Source organism: Rhipicephalus microplus, chromosome 3 (assembly GCF_043290135.1).
Source record: "Rhipicephalus microplus isolate Deutch F79 chromosome 3, USDA_Rmic, whole genome shotgun sequence".
Taxonomy (NCBI): domain Eukaryota; kingdom Metazoa; phylum Arthropoda; class Arachnida; order Ixodida; family Ixodidae; genus Rhipicephalus; species Rhipicephalus microplus.
Window position 1 is genome coordinate 156,477,836 of NC_134702.1, and position 17,856 is coordinate 156,495,691.

Consider the following 17,856-nt stretch of genomic DNA (forward strand, 5'->3'; position numbering starts at 1 on the left):
CTTCAGAGCAAAATCGGACAGTCTGTCCATCGCTGCCCTGACTTCATCTCTGCTGATTTGATCCTTCAGAAGAAGGTAGAGTGATGATGCTAGCAGGCACATGTGACTGTGATACAGGCGTGGCAAGATGCCATCCAGGCATGGGGCAGCGTAGAAAAGGAACCACCACCTCCATTCACTTGCCTTCCACAAGCCTCTTTCTTTAATGCTTCGTGGTAGTCTCGTGAACCACCGCGGTGGCTTTACATTAGCGAGCCTGTGGTCCAACTTGCGTATATTTTCTGGCTGCCCAATATAGGATGGAGAGCCCGGCGAGCCAAACCATATGTCGGCAAGTTGCTTGGCCACGCCTTCTAGCACATTGTGCATATAATCGGGGCGCACAGACCACACCAAATCAAACCCTGGCAGCCGGGCAAGTGGTGAGAACCCTTTGATGCCATGCGATGGTTCACCCGACTCCAGGGATACCTCCATGTCCCTTCGAAAGGTAGCATCCGTCCTTGGTTCTGGCTCGTGGCCATCTTTCAAAAGTGGATATTTCAGTGACCTTGTAAATAAAGAAAACATAAAATGCACCTTTCAAGAAAGTTGTAACATGACACTGTTTGCCAAAGATGTACAAGAAGTCAGAAGTGCTGCCCAATAGTGAGCATACAAAATATATATATTTACATTTATGTTTAGTCCAATTGCTCATTAAACGATTATAAATTTACATAAGATTACAAGGTAGTTAAAAGTATGCTTTGTTTCAAATGCTTACTGTTCTAAAATGATTGTTAGTAGATTTCTTAAATGATACCACTGTTGCTCATAATTAGCAAAAGGCGAAAACTCACTGAATGCATTGAACGATATGCATGTGGGAAACTTGGAAAACTTTTGCTTGGGCACACTAAAACTGAACTCTTGCTTGAGAAGATGTGATACTCACCAGAGATATAAACACCCTTGTGGAGACAAAAGCTGCAGCCGTAATACCCATTGAATTGCTTCATGTTGAGTACTGCAGCCCGTGCAGGGGCATCGACGCAGCAGCAAACAACACTGACTTTGGATGATAACTTGAGACCATTGCAGTCCCACTTTATAGCCCCAACTTTGCTGATGTTTTTAATGAATAGCTCCAAAAAGGGTGCCATTTTCGGATGCCCCTTCCCAAAGTAGAGGCCACAAAGTAGCATGTTGCTCCAGCGCAGTGTTACTGGGAGTTCATTTACAACACACTGAATGGGCCACAACGATGATTTGCTGCACTTGAATGCCCTTGCTCCGTCAACGTTGAAAGTCACTGTCAAATCGGACCATGACGCTTCCTTCATCTGGTTTTTGTACAACTTGCCATCAGTTATGTCTGTGAGGTCTGTCTCATGAGCACGTGACTGCTTCTTTTGTAGAGCAGCTAAAAGCCCTTTTGCAACACAGCTGCTAGAAAGGAGCACCTCTATTTGTTTTTTCGCATCAATCATGGAAAAGTGATTTTCTGGGGGATTCAAGGCTGTGCACTGTGGACACACGAAGTCCCTCTCACTAGGATTGGGTACGATCGATCCACATTCTTTACAGTAGTAATGGCGTTTGACTGTACCAGCCAGCCACGATTTCCATGTCTTTCTAAGCAGGTGCTTGGACGTTGGCAGAATTTGCCTTCCCAAAAAAGGTTTATCACCCCCACCAGTTTTTCCATATTGGTCCAGTTCAGTCCTGCAGACGTACTGTACGCCATCAGGATAATCATTGCTTCTCTGACGTTTAGGTCTGAGTTCGGCAAGTGCTCATCAGAAAACAAGCGGCAAAACTCATCTTCATCCTGCTCACGATCTTTGTCGCTATCGACATGGCGGTCGCTCATGCCTGCATCGTCGCAAGCCAAATTTGTAGTTTCGTAGGAATCGCTTGAGAGCGAGCTTTCCTCGAAGCCGTAGGTGTCGTCTGGATCAGTATTTTCATTGCTGTCACCATGTACATCAATGAGACTTCGTGTGTCGAGCGTCGTTACACCAGAACCCCCGTTACCAGCTGAAGTTTGAGGAGCATTATTGCTAGAGCATGGCTCGCTGGCAGATTGCGCCGCGGCCGCTTTTTGATATAGGCTCGTTGTACGCGGTACTACATAAGGTGATCCAGGCTCCAAATAGCGCTTCCTCTTTTTTGATCGAGGGAGGGGTTGACTTGAATCCATTTTTCGTCAAGCTGTACGCTAACTTAATTCAAATAATGCGCTTCATGGTGTCCACGCAAACTGAGGCCACGATGAACAATCTAGGTGGGTCCAAGATGCATTGAGAGAGGTAGGGTACGCCCTTAAAAGAAGCTTCACATTCACACCTTGCTTGCCTTGTCTTGAAGATGGTGTGCGGTGCCGTCAACTAGTATAAAACATGCAGCGAGACCAGCAGGTGCTCTAAGGCGAGACTGCCATGAGGCCCTGATGTCGATGAAACAACTTATTAGCGGTGTGGTGTGGGTCGACGTGAGCGACACCTGGCAACACTACTTGTTTGTTTTACATTAATATTTACTGTGATTATAAAAGCATATAAATTATATTATTGATATTCAATTTTTTGGCACGTAATAAATTTAAAAAAAATAGGTTCAGTTACTTTAACTCAAAATAACTTTGTTTTGATCATACAGTTTGTTTTAATGAAGTTGAAAATACTCACTGAGGACACCACCATCGTCATTGTGATCGCAGTCCACGTTTTTTTGTGTGTGTGTTCTGTGTTGCTTTGTAGCGCACGTGTACGCCCACGATATGTTCGCATTCGTTCGTTTCCGTGACGATAATCAAAAGCGGATTGTTCCAATCGCTTCGTGTAAGCACCTAGAACCGAAAAATACAAGCGATTTCAATCATCGTAAGTGGTACAAAGTGTTCTGGGAAGATGACACGCACTGCGGCCACTACCATGCTCAAGTGATTAGGCTTTACGGTGAGTGTGCCTCTTCTTTTCCACATTCAAAAAAAAAAGGAGGAAGCAGTCAGCCTGAAGTTATCCACTGATCTTTTTTTTTTTAGAAACCGAGGGCGATGCTCGAAAAGCCACGGAAAAACGAACATCTATTCCTCAAAGACCTGACAGCGACTCGTCTGAAAGCTGCAGTTCAGATGAAGTGGAGGATCTGTCGTTTGAAGAAGTAGGTTCAATCTTTCACATGCAGCCGATGTGATACTTAGCGGCGTGATTATTACCGAGAGCCAGCTTTGATATGGACCTGCCGAGTCGGACACGGAGCAGCGATGCTCTAATGTATACATATATGTATACATTATACGCACGTGCGCCGGTACAGTCACATTTACTCTTGAAGGTGGTGATTAAGTTGCAATATGTCGAATAGCTACTTATATGTTATCCTTATAACGATGTATGAGTGCCGCTTTGCCACTTTTTTCATACAATTGACTGCTTTAGATAACATTAATCTAGTGCGGATGGGATGCACGACAATGCGTGCGCCTTGTTCAAACCATAAGCTAAGAAAATTAATTCGAACTAAGTTATTTCGAAATCCCGCTTAATTCAAAGATTTCTGCGATCCTGTATTTTTCAATGTAAGTCTCAACGGACATCTAGAAGCGGCGGTCAGCACCAGTCCGGTTAATGGGATAACTTTGGGTGCCATGTACGTGCCAATTCCCGATTTCGCCGCAAACAGGTGAAAACAAGTGCTCTCAAGAGCCAAATGGCAATGCCACGTAGTGCTACAAATGAGCGGCAGCTGAATTCAGCACTCCAGCCTCGATCGCTACTTCCAGCGAAAAAAAAAAAAAACGGTCTCGTGGTCAACCAAAACGTGCGCGTGCGGAAAAAAAAAAACGTGTTTCATTGGAATAAAGCAGTGGCAGTGACGCGTGGGCAGTATGTCGCTCGCTTCTTGCAACCTCAGCGCGTAATGATTTACCCATTCTTTCTGGGATTGTAAAGAAATTTAATGAAGGGCAGTTTGGCGGAACTCGCAATGTATACGAACCTCCAAATGCCGGTCGCTCCAGCAATTTGTGCACTTGCACTGCTGGCAGAGTTCTTGCTTGCAACGCCTACTTCGAAAACTAGCGCAAAAGCTTCAATGGTCATGCTTTTCAGCCAAAACATCGCCAATTTGGACACACTGGCCATCATTCAGTTCTTTATTTTACCAGGGAGAATTGGTGAATAGTCAGATCGATGACGTGCTGACGCAGCGAGGACTAGATGACTTGTTGCCCGCTTGTCATTCCTCTATTGCAGTGAAGCACATATTGTTTTATGCAGGTACGCATTTTTGTTTACCACGCCTGCGTTTTTTTTTTCTTTTTGGTGGCAGCAACGAAGCTCACCATTTCTTCGTGTTTAAGACCAGGCATTGTAGGAAAACATAACCTTTGGAGCCGCAAGCTAGCCAGCACAGTAAAGAATCAGCCCTGATTGCTTTGAAGAATTGCAAGTTCCTTGCACCCGATTGATTGTATGTTCTGTTAATCCAAAGCCCACTTAATTCGAAGATTTCTTGCAGTCCCAGTGACTTCGAATTAACAAGGTTTTACTGCATTTTGGGTTGGCTATGCATTTGCAGGAAACACGACATCAAGCGACTGTTCAGCAGAAAAAGAAGGTTGTTGATAAGCACTTCAAGAAAAGGAATCGAGACCTCCTGTTAGGTGATGCTGGCAAAGAAAAGACGGAGGCAGAACGTCTCAAAGAAGATGTCAGTTTGCTCAGGGCGGAAAATGCCAAGCTATTGGAGCGCATTAGAATGCTTGAAGAGGCTCTTTGCAACAAAATTTTCGAAACAGGTTTGGTGATTTCCTTATAAATTGTTTTCATGCACTGTTGCTACAGTTGTATACATCACTACGTTGCAGTTTTATTATATCGATCATACAGTTTTGCTGTAAAGCAGAATGCAACCTAAGCTTATATCTCAAACTTCCCAGTGATGCACACATCCTAATCACTTGCAAGTATGCTTTTCCATACTGTCGCAGCTTGGTGTACTTCAAAGAACACATGGACAAAATTTCTGAAGCCCTCAATTACGATGCCCCTGATAATCACAGCATGACTTAGAAACGTAACACCCAGCCTATTATTCTACTTTCACATGGTATCTCTTCTGCATGCAATATTTGTCATGTTATTTGGCCTTGCTAGGTTGTGCACCCTAGTCTTTTCAGTTGGACCTAGGATGCAACTGTAATAAGGATGTGATACAGTTCCTTTTTCTGCATGCTCTGCTTTTTTATTACAGAAAAAGAGCTCATGCTTTGCGAGTGCTGCAGCCACAGGCCAACACCTTTAAAAGAAGCTGCGCCTTTGGCACTACCGTGCACTTCTACTGTTGAACCACTATGTACCGCCGTCGTCCGGCCACCAGAAACCGTGGCCGTGCGGCCGCCACCCACCGCCACTATGACCAGGGGCAGCACTGATGGTTTTGATCACCGAGTGGTCTCTGCAAGTGGGTGTGGGAACAGTGAACAGTTGCCAGGGCAAATTGTCAATTATGTGCCCACTAATGGAGAGGTATTGTAAAACTCTGCGTGTAAGCTTTGTCATAGGTGCGTCTGCAGAAATGAGGGAATGTGTATTGACATACTGTTGTGTACACATTATCTTCAATTTGTTTTATAGGTGCAACTGGGCAGAGGAATCGCCATATCTGAGGGCGTTTATAGCCGTCTAATGAGCACAAAAAGTGAAACTCGGTTTGTGCGTGAGGCGGCTGTGGCGATTTTCTCCACGGCAGGCCTAGTCGGGCGCTCCGTCACTGGGGCAGCCTGCAACCGCAATAAGGGAGAGGCGAAACCTCCCTTAGACAAGGAAAGATACACTGTGCTTTCTGGTAGGTAAAATTTCCCAGTTTGCCCAAAATTTATGAAATTGATTGGCTCCATGCTTGTGCATATCAGTAAATTCAGTCTAGGTTCCACAGCCAACTTGTGTTGTAACTACTAAGGCTTCAAGCCTCGTATTTTTGCCTGTTGGAGTTGGGCGCTTTTATGCAAGAATCAACAAAATAATTAAAATTGAAAGAAAGACAGTGATAGCACTCGTATTTATTTCTTTGTCATATTTACTCCTCTGTTTCGACATAATTGTCACCAAACAAGTGTCCATACTATGCTTCGTTTTTGATCATGCAGATTTCTTCAGTCATTATTTGAAGAACTCAGTGCCAATTGGAGAAGTGAGCGCAAAGATGAAGATTCTGAACAAGGCGCTCGCGAACAAAATTAACGACCTCATGAAGTCCAAGAATTAGTTCATGAAGCATAAAATAAAAGAAATTTGTCTGATTTTTGTGTTCACTTCTATTGTCCGTCCAGCTCGCTCTAATGCAGTGGCGAACCCACCAGTCGGTTAAGCATGCACCAATGCGCTTATGAGCTTCTACTAAACAGATTGGGGCACCTATATACTGGTGCACGTATAGACTGGTACACCTATAGACTGGTATACCTATAGACTGGTATACCTATAGACTGGTACACCTATAGACTGGTACACCTATAGACTGGTACACCTATAGACTGGTACACCTATAGACTGGTACACCTATACACTGGTGCACCTATACACTGGTGCACCTATACACTGGTGCACCTATACACTGGTATACCTATACACTGGTACACCTATAGACTGGTACAGCTGTCAATAAACTGATAGCCTATCAGTTTTTCTATCAGGATTTTCGCTAGGGTTCAGACAGCTGCACAGGGCCGGGAGAGGGTGCAGCGTTAACTAGCAGCGCAAGGCTTTTCGTTGAATCGGCGGAAGTGCCTGCAAGCGAAGAGTTTGCACTCATTGCCGGCAAGCATAAGATGACGCATGCCTGCATTAACGATGTCCTCGACTTCTGTCGGCGTAGAGGCGTCGCTGACCTTCCCAAAGATGCATGAACCATTTTGAAAACCGAGCGTAAAGCTCGGGTGGAGCAGAATGGTTCGTTTGTTCACTTCGGTTTTGAAGAAGGCATCCGTCAAGTGTTGCATCAGGTGCAAGCACTTCCTTGTGCACTGAAACTGCAAGGTAACATTGATGGAGTATCACTGTACAAAAGCAGCCAGCTTGCTTTCTGGCCCATTTTGTGCCGCATAACAAATGTGCAGGCATCGCCGCCATTTGTTGTTAGTGTGTACTGCGGTGCAGGGAAGCCACCGTGTCTAGAGAATTATTTGCGGCCATTTGCGCAAGAAGTCGCCAAGCTAACCTCTGAGGGGTTGAGCATAGGAGACATTCACGTACATGTGCGCATTGAAGCCATAGTGTGACGCCCCTGCAAGAAGCTACATCAAGTGTATTGTTGGCCACACTGGGTATTATGCCTGTGAGCGGTGCATACAAAAAGGAAAGCATGTCGAAAACAGGGTCACATTTCCCAGACTCCATGCAGCAGCACGGACTGATGCATCGTTTCGTTCTCAAGACAACAAACGCCATCATACTGCTGCTTCACCTTTTCTGTCACTTGATGTTGACATGGTTGCATTCTTTCCAACTGAATACATCCTCCTTGTCTGCTTAAGGGTCATGCGTCTACTTCTCAGAAACTGGATATGCCAAGGCCACAGCAATAGACTGAGCAGAGCTCATCATTGCCAACTAAATGAGAGCTTGCGAGAGCCATCTAAGGCCTTTCCAATGCATTTCCAGCGAAAGCCAAGGGGCACAAAAGAACTTGATCTATGGAAGGCAACAAAGTTCCGCACATTTCTTCTATATGTGGGGCTTGTTGTCTTGAAGCCTGTTCTGTCTGTGTCTCAATACAAGAATTTTTTAATGTTTCATGTGGCCATCAGAATTTTAGCGTCACCAAAGCACTACCTTGAGTAGAATGACTTTGCAAAAGAAGTGCTCAGTATTTTGTGCAAGAATTTGGTGAGCTATATGGAAAAAAGCAGCTGGTGAACAATGTACACACAGTTGTTTACCTTGCCGGCCAGTGCATGGAGCATGGCCCGTTAGATCAGTTTAGTGCATTTCCCTTTGAAAGCTACCTTGGACAAATGGAGAAGTTGCTGTGATCTTCTAACAAGCCACTTCCGCAGTTAAGTAGAAGAATCTCTGAACTGAGGTACGCATTTCATAATGATGCTAAAAGACGTAGCAACAAGTGCAACCTGGAGACTGCTTCCTGTTGAAGGATGGCCCTGTTGTTGTTGAAGAGATTATGGGAGGCCAGTTCAAGGGAGGAATCCTTCCTTATGCCAGAGATTTTTTCAAAGTTCCTCTGAAGTCTTCCCAGCTTGATATATGGTGCTGTGACACCTTTAGTGATAAAACTAAGGTGTGTCCTCTTCAAGAGCTCCAGAACACAGCTCAGTGTCTGAGGCTGCGCTACAAACGAGGACACGTTGTTCTGCCACTTTTGCACACTTGAAAAGAGGAATGTAAAATATAATATTGTTGAAGAATGTTGCATTGGGTGGTGAGCTGCTTGGCCTATAAGATCTTGAGTATGTTGATGCACCAAGCCTATTTGCCTGTTCCCTGATTGGGTTGAGACACAAACAAGTTCAATGCAAGCAGATTCGTTCTGATGCAGAGGGGGTGTGAAAAATGGAAGGTGGATGAATAGAGAGTACTCTGAGCAAAGTTTGTGAGGGAGACCTTAGAAAATGAAAAAAAAAATGAATGGAAGCAGAGCACGAGTATTAGCCAGATACTGGCTTGCTCAGTTGCTTCCTTTCACTCGATACACAGACGAGACAAGCATACACTTGCAACCGAACCACATTCTACAACTCTTTCAGCACCCTCCATGACCACGGCAAGACCCCATGGTAAGTCATTCGCTAGGAGACCACAACGTGCTACCACTTCAGCATTGCCAGGCATTTTCTGCATATGTGAAGTTTATCTGCCAAACGTTGTGAGGAGCAAGGCTTCTCAGACCAATTCAGAGCAAACATTCACACCAATCCTTCGCTAGCCAAGATAGAAATATTTGAATGTGTCCTCGCTTACTTGATGATGATATATGTTGTTTAATGGCACAAGGGCCATTGATGGCCAAAGAGCGCCAGGAAATGATACCGGATGGGAGCAATGGTTATAGTAAATGGCTGTAAAAGGGCCTAAAATTCTGCGCTCTAAAGATGCGTAAGACATATATTTATTAAAATCATGAAAGTGACGTGAAGCATGCCTGGTGAGAATGAGTCTTTAGTTATCATGACATCATAAAATAGGAGCGTTATATTAGCACCTATTTCTCCCCAGCGCCCTTGGTCCCAAGGGCCGGGAGACAGGTGCTCTTTTGAATGTAGCATCCGCAGCAGCAGCCTCTTTTCAGAGGCCGTGCTATTGATCACTTCAGTAGAAAACATGGAAAGTATTTACTTCCTTCAAGAATGCATTATATTTAAAAAGAGGTTCGCGACCAATAAACATAGCTGGGTGAAGGGGTATGTGTTCCTTGTACGCTAGTGGAAAATGTTTTTTCCTGTAAGCCTCTAGCTCAGAGCATTCAAGAAGTATGTGAAGTATGGTAAGTGGACGGCCACATCTGTGACAGCTGGGTGGGTCACCACCGGACAAAAGGTGTGTGTGCGTGCTGTGTGTGTGTCCTATTCTAAGCCGACAGAGACTGACCTCTGTGCGACGTGTTTTCGACGTGGGTGGCCAGTTACCGAGTATGGTTTAATCAAGTGTACCTTGTTATGAGTTTGTTGATCCCATAACTTCTGCCAGTAAGTCCTGAGCTTTTCCGTATGTTGGGTTTTAGGTTAATTATAGGGACAGCAACTGAGAAGTTGACAGAGCTTCCGTTAATTGACCTGGCAAGCTGGTCGGCCAACAGATTTCCTTCGATCTCGCGATGTCCTGGCACCCAGCACACGACGATATGTTGCTTGGAAGTATAGGCCGTGCAGAGTATTGAATAGAGGGAAATAATTATAGGGTTTCTGTGTTTTTTAAGATTTTTCAATGCTTTTACGACACTCAGGGAGTCTGTGTATATAACTACCCTTGGCGTATTCAATTCTTCGAAGTGTTTAACGGCTACGAATAACGCGTAAGCCTCGGCTGTAAAAATGCTTGTGCTGGTGGACACAACGCCGGCATCCGAAAAGGATGGGCCAACCGCCGCATAGAACACGCCAGTATGGGACTTGGATGCATCAGTATAATATTCTGGACAGTCATATTTATCATCATCATCAGCCTGACTACGTCCACTGCAGGACAAAGGCCTCTCCCATGTTCCGCCAGTTAACCCGGTCCTGTGCTTGCTGCTGCCAATTTATACCCGCAAACTTCTTAATCTCATCTGCCCACCTAACCTTCTGTCTCCCCCTAACCCGCTTCCCTTCTCTGGGAATCCAGTTAGTTACCCTTAATGACCAGCGGTTATCCTGTCTACGCGCTACATGCCCGGCCCATGTCCATTTCCTCTTCTGTATTTCAACTATGATATCCTTAACACCCGTTTGTTCCCTAATCCACTCTGCTCTCTTCTTGTCTCTTAAGGTTACACCTACCAATTTTCTTTCCATTGCTCGCTGCGTCGTCCTCAATTTAAGCTGAACCCTCTTTGTAAGTCTCCAGGTTTCTGCTCCGTAGCTAAGTACCGGCAAGATACAGCTGTTATATACCTTCCTCTTGAGGGATAGTGGCAAACTACCTGTCATAATTTGAGAGTGCTTGCCGAATGTGCTCCACCCCATTCTTATTCTTCTAGTTACTTCAATCTCGTGGTTAGGCTCTGCGGTTATTACCTGCCCTAAGTAGACATAGTCTTTTACAACTTCAAGTGCACTATTACCTATCTCGAAGCGCTGCTCCTTTCCAAGGTTGTTGTACATTACTTTCGATTTCTACAGATTAATTTTGAGACTCCAACGGCTGCTGCATTGAATGGCTGTTCTGGCAAACGACACATCCCGTTCATGCCATAAAAGACCGGTTTATTCGGAGCCATAATCGCCTCAGATCGATCCAGGCAGCACTTAGCATCAGCAATGTACTAAAGCCACTTCTTTTGTAATTGCAGGTACGTAAGCGTGTTTGCATTTATAAGCGTGTTTGCAGATTAATTTTAAGACCCACCTTTCTGCTTTCCTTGTCTAACTCCGTAATCATGAATTGCAATTCGTCCCCTGAGTTACTCAGCAATGCAATGTCATCGGCGAAGTGCAAGTTACTAAGGTATTCTCCATTAACTCTTATCCCTAACTGTTCCCATTCTAGGCTTCTGAAAACCTCCTGTAAGCACGCTGTAAATAGCATTGGGGAGATTGTGTCCCCCTGCCTTACACCCTTCTTCATTGGTATTCTGTTGCTTTCTTTATGAAGCACTATGGTAGCAGTCGATCCCCTGTAGATTTCTTTCAGAATGTTTATATATACTTCATCTACGCCCTGATTCCGCAGTGTCTGCATGACGGCTGATACTTCTACTGAATCAAACGCCTTCTTGTAATCTATGAAGGCTATGTATAGTGGTTGGTTATACTCTGAGCATTTCTCTATTACCTGATTGATAGTACGAATGTGGTCAATTGTTGAGTAGCCTGTTCTAAATCCTGCTTGTTCCTTTGGTTGATTGAATTCTAATGTTTTCTTTACTCTGTTAGCAATTACCTTTGTAAATAGCTTGTATACTACAGAGAGCAAGCTGATCGGCCTGTAATTGTTCAAGTCCTTGTCATCTCCTTTTTTATGTATTAAGATGATGTTAGCGTTCTTCCAAGACTCTGGTACCCTACCCGTCAGGAGACACCTCGTAAACAGGGTGGCTAGTTTTTCTAACACAATCTGTCCTCCATCTTTCAGCAGGTTTGATGTTACCTGATCCTCACCAGCAGCTTTGCCTCTTTGCATGCTCTCCAAAGCTTTTCTGACTTCTTCTATCATTACTGGTGGGGTGTCATCTGGGTTACTGCTAGTTCTTATAGTATTAAGGTCGTGGTTGTCTCGGCTACTGTACAGATCTCTGTAAAACTCTCTCGCTATTTTAACTATCTTATCCATATTGGTAGTTATTTTGCGTTCTTTGTCCCTTAGTGCATACATCCGACTTTTGCCTATCCCAAGTTTCCTCTTCACTGCTTTGACGCTTCCTCCGTTTTTCAGAGCATGTTCAATTCTCTCCATGTTATACCTTCTTACATCGCATACCTTACGCCTATTAATCAACTTCGAAAGCTCTGCCAGTTCTGCTAGTTCTCCAGCATGGTCTAGTGGCTAGGATACCTGGCTCTCACCCAGGAGGCCCGGGTTCGATTCCCGGTGTCGGAAGTCATATTTATGTTGCAGCTCTAATAAATACATCCAAATGTGTACGGGGGAGGCATGCTTTGTGACAGCTACGAAAGATGTGTCACAGTCTATAACCTGCCACTGCCATGGAGGGAGCCGCAGAGCGGGGGGGGCTGAGGTGGTATTCAAGCAGTGGGACATCTGTTTCTTCAGCTGGGTCTCTCACACGCAGCGAGAAAGGGCGTGCCATTGCGGGTCGATTGTAAAAAAGTTGAGAGCTGGACAGGTCGTTGATGGTGGAATATGCAGGTTGCTCACTGTTCGCATTTACTTTAAGGAAATATATGAAGGAAGAATATGTTCTCTGCAGATGGAGTGACTATTCATCCGATTCTACATAAAGGCTTTCAACTGGGCTTGTTCTAAAGGCGCCTGTGGACAGGCGGATGCCTTGATGATGAACAGGGTCCAACATTTTCAGAGCGCTTGGCGTGGCAGAGTGATAGACTATTGCCCCATACTCAAGATGTGTCCGTATAAGGCTTCTATACAGATTCATGAGGCACTTTCTGTCGCTGCCCCACGTTGTTCGTGACAGCACCTTCAGGATATTCATTGTTTTCAAGCATTTATTTTTAAGATGTTTTATGTGCGGTACAAAGGTTAACTTCACATCTAAAATTATACCCAGGAACTTATGTTCTGTGTTTACGGGTAGACGCTCACCCTTAACGACCAGTTGAGGATCAGGGTGCAAGCCTCTTTTTCGTGAAAAAAGGACACAGGTGCTTTTCTGTGGGTTCAGTTTGAAGCCGTTTTCATCAGCCCTTTGGATACCTTGTTAAATGCAAGCTGAACCTGTCGCTCACAGATCCCAAGAGAACACGATTGAAAACCTATCTGCACATCGTCGACATATGTTGAATAAAAGTTATTACGTGGAATGTACAAACGGAGAGAATTCATTTTTATAATAAAGAGCGTACAGCTGAGCCCCCCACCCTGTGGCACTCCGGTTTCCTGTACAAATGCTCGGGACAGAACATTGCTCACTCTAACGCGGAAGGTACGATCAGACAGATAGCTTTCAATGACACTTAACATATTACCATGTATACCTATGTGCGAGAGGTCTCTCAATATTCCAAACCTCCACGTGGTATCGTAGGCCTTCTCTATGTCGAGGAACACAGATAAGAAAAACTGATTATGAACAAAAGCCTCACGTATGTGAGCCTCGATACGTATAAGATGGTCGGTGGTAGATCGGCCCCCTTTAAACCTGCACTGGTATGGGTCGAGCAATTTGTTTGTTTCTAAGTAGTGGAGTAAGCGGCCATTAATCATTTTCCAAATAGTTTGCAGAGGCAGCTTGTTAACGCTATGGGTCTGTAACTTGATACAGTAGAGGGATCCTTTCCCTTCTTCAAAATTGGAATTATAACAGCCTCTTTCTAGGAGGAGGGGATCACACCTAAAAACCATATGCAATTATAAAAAGAGAGGAGGGTTTCTTTACTTTCGGAGGGTAGTTCCTTCAGCATCGCGTACATTACGTTGTCAGAACCTGGGGTAGATGTATTACAGTAGCTAAGTGCTGTTCGCAGTTCTGCTAAGCAGAATGGTGCATTATATGCCTCATTTCTTGCCGATTTTCTTTCTAACTTTTGTTTTTCTATTCGTGCCTTGTAATTCTGGAAGGATTCGGAGTAGTGCGAGGAGCTCGATATGTGTTCGAAATGAGTGCCAAGAAAGCTGGCTTGATCCTCCAAGCTTTCCCCGTGGCTATTAACTAGTGGAAGAATACGTTTGTTGGCCCTTAATTTTCTTTATCTTATTCCACACTTTTCCCTCGTCTGTGTACGAGTTTATACTCGATATAAACTTTGTCCAGCTCTCTCGTCTAGCTTGTCGGCGCGTTCTCCTAGCCTGCGATTTGACCCGCTTGAAATTTTCCAGGTTTTCTGCTGTAGGGGAATCGCGAAGCAACGCCCATGCTTTGTTCTGAGTGGTCCGTGCTTTCCTGCATGCGTCGTTCCACCATGGCACTCGCCTTTTAGAACACATGCCACTCGTTTTGGCAATACATTTAGATGCGGCATCAAGTATAAAAGCTGTAAAATACGTGACAGCGTCATCTATGGTCAGGGCAGACAGCCCAGTCCATGTCATGTGTTAAAGAGTTCTATACCCTTCTCAATCAGCTGAGTCAATCTTCCATCTAGGAACCTGCAGGGGTAGTTGATCTTTGTTCGGCGCACTCAGGATGATTGGGAAGTGGTCACTCCCATAAGGGTTTTTAAGAACGTTCCACTTAAAAACAGGTAAAAGGGATCGTGATGAAATGCTAAGATCTATAGAGAAGTACGTGTTGTTTGCAAGGCTAAAATACGTAGGCTCCCTTATATTTAAAAGACATAAACTAGAAGAGAAAAGGAGCTGCTCAATGAGACGTCCTCGCGCATCACAGTGAGCATCGCCCCACAGGACATTGTGTGCATTAAAATCACCTAGAACCAGAAATGGCTCTGGGAGTTCATCTATTAATGATTCCAGATCACGTCTGTGTAGCTGTTGATGCAGTGGTATGTACACAGAACATATGGTAATGAGTTTGTTAAAAAGTACAGCTCGAATGGCCACTGCCTCCAGGGCCGTTTGGAGCTTCAAATGCTGGCATGCTATGCTACGAACGACTATAATGGCTACACCGCCAGATGGTACGACAGGATCCTCCCGGTCTTTTCGAAAAATAATATATTGTCGTAGGAAGTCCTTGTGCTTAGGAGTTAAGTGCGTTTCTTGCACACATAGCACTTTCGCATTAAACTTACACAGAAGTTCTTGGACGTCATCTAAATTTCTAAGTATTCCCCTTACGTTCCACTGTATGATTTTGTCCATAGTGGAAAAAAAAAGGGAAAAAGTGCTGTGTGCAAAGAAGACGGGGATCAGCTCATTTTACAGGGCCTTTGTCAGGCCCTGTAATTGGCGTTCTGTCCTTTTTGGGGCGGTTGAGCGTAGCTCGCCGCTCCTTCGGCGCTTCCTGCGCCGTTTGGCTTGAACTGGTGTCCATAGCCTCTTGCGAGGCACTGGACACCCGCTCTAAAGAGCGATCTGTGCATCGCTTAGACTTCGCCTCGATCGACGAAGTCTTTGTCCCCACCGAGCTGGGGGTTGATGGAGCCCCCTTGGCCTCGTGATTGCCCTGGCTGCTGCCAGAGCTTGTAGAGGTCACTGGTGTGGACAGGCTGAATGTGGGCAGGGCAGCGCTGGCTGCTCCCGCCGCAGGGGCTTGTGGCATTGGCCTCGGCACGCTAAGCGCGGTCCGGGCAACTGCCAAGGGCCTTTGTGGTGCCGCCCCTCGTTGCACCACTTCGGCAAAAGGTGTTTTTAGTGCTAATGATAACGAGACTCGTTGTCTTGCTTCCCTGAATGTGATATTTTCCTTAACATTTAGTTATTATTTCTTTTTCTCTTTTCAGGCTGGGCACGCTCTGGAGTATGCGGGGTGGCTACCTTCGCAGTTTGCACAGAGGATCTCGTCATGACTACATTCATCAGCACTGTGGCCGGTTGTGCCACACTTAGCACACATCAGCTGTCCTGCCTTCATATTTGCTTTATTCTTCCACAAGGTACTCAGACTGCTCCATGGTATACCGAAGTCGTCTGCGATGGTCAAACATTTCTCACCCGCTTTAACACGTCGCAAGGTCAAGGGTCTTGCACTTCTTGACGCTGGCCATAACTACACGAGAAGTTGGCAATTCAATGAGTCCACATTGGCTTTGCACACCACGCACGCATAAAAGGAATGCTGCACATGAAGTAGTCGACGCGACAACGAAAGCAACAAAGCGCTCACGAAGCGATGGTCACCTGTGAGGGCAACAGCAAAAGACACGAGCTCTTGTTGGCTGATCAAAACTTGCAAAACGGCAATAAAAAATGTAAAAGAAAAAGTAAAAGGAGGAGGACGTCGGAGGAGGCCAGAAGGGAGCAGCTCTGGGATGCATGACCAAATCGCTGGCATTTGAAACAACGCCTCGGGTTTGGAATGAAGGGTCGGACATGGAGTTTTACATAGCCAGTTTCGAGAGTCTCGGGTAAAGTGGTTGATTTGAAGGTGAGTATCAAGTGCTTTGTTGCTATTTCATTGTAGTTACGTCTGATTTTGATGCGCTGGACTTGTATTACACCTTGATCCTTCCATCCATCAAAGAGCTCTTCTTCACTCAGTGTCATCAAATCTTCGTCCGATATCACGCCCTTCACTGTATTCATGGTACGGTGTGCGCTCACAGAGACAGGGATGTTACCAAAGGCCACAAGGTGCGAGAGTTTATTGTACTGTTCCTTGTCTTTTAATTCGAGAAGCAGATCTCCACTTGCCATCTTCGTTGCCTTATAAGCGGTTTTAATGGTCTCTCTCAAGCACTTGGCCACAAGGAAGGGTGAGATTGCTCTAGCTTTTGTAGATGATTGTTTGCAGTGGAGGACATGGTATCTTGGGAAAGTTTCTCTGTTTTTGGGCCAAAGTAGGAAAGTTGCGTTGGTGCGTACCCTTTTCGAAGCACGATCAGTTAGAGAGGGGGTCGGGGATCCCATGAGAAAATGTGTATTTTTCGGTAACGGCGCCTACCACCCACCACGGAGTCCAACGAGGGGAGGTGGCAGAGCATGTGGGCATGTCTGCGCAACGCCAGCAGTACGCAGTTACTATAACCCAATATGGTTTACCCTAGTTTGGATAGCCACACAAGGTTAACCCTTGCCGCCAGGAAAAATTGGAAGTAAAATGAAGTGAGGAGAAGACAGGAAAAATGTAAAGTGAGAACAAAAGACGAAGATATAGGGAGAGAGAGATAGGAAAAGGCGACTGCCGATTTCCCCTGGGTGGGTCAGCGCAGAGGTGCCGTCTACGTGAAGTCGGGGCCAAAGGGGTGTGTTGCCTCTGCCGGGGGCCTTAAAGGTCCAATCACCCAGCATCGGCTCAACCCCCAAGATCCCCTTTTCCCGGACACGGCAAAGCCACGCACAACTAGGCGTGGGAGGGCGCCGAAACTCCCCCGTTAGCTCGGGTCCGTGGTGTCGCTACACACCAAACGCCTGGTTTCACAGGCGCCCCTGCGGGGAAACTGTGATGATGATATATGGTGTTTTTTGGCGCAAGGGCCATTTGATGGCCAAAGAGCGCCAGTTCATGAGACAGGAATGTGGACAATGGTTGTGATTAGCGGCTGTATAGGGGCCATAAAATTCCTCGCAGTTAAGCGGGTAAAAACATACAAGTAATAAAATCATGACTATGCCGTGAAAGGTGTGCATGGTGTGAATAGGTGACAAAAGTTGGTGATAATGAAAAACGATGGTGGACATGTATGGCATTAGCACAAGTACCTCACACGTTAGTACCCTTGCGTGCAAGGGCCGTGAGGCAAGTGCTTTCCTGTGTAGCCACCGCAGCAAAAACCTCTCTAGAGAGGTCGTGCTACGGTATGCCCGGGTATATGACATGAAAATTATGAATTTCGTTTAAAAACGCTAATAATGATTTGTGACTAAAAAGCGGTTCCCTACCGACGAACATTGCAGGGTGTAAAGGTATATGTTGTCGGTAGGATAGTGGGAAGTGTTGTCTTCTTATAGTGTC

At 45.4% G+C, this 17,856-nt stretch overlaps 1 protein-coding gene, 1 non-coding gene and 1 pseudogene across 2 annotated transcripts in view; 2 read left to right on the forward strand and 1 right to left on the reverse strand.

Moving 5' to 3' along the window:
• The window catches only part of LOC142803028 (uncharacterized), a 246,596-nt gene that overhangs the window by 111,802 nt on the left and 116,938 nt on the right, over window positions 1-17,856 (reverse strand). The window lies entirely within an intron of this gene.
• On the forward strand, window positions 618-8,376 carry LOC142802648 (uncharacterized; annotated as a pseudogene).
• TRNAE-CUC (transfer RNA glutamic acid (anticodon CUC)) lies at window positions 12,168-12,239 on the forward strand. The gene has a single exon. It is a non-coding gene; the product is annotated as a tRNA-Glu (tRNA).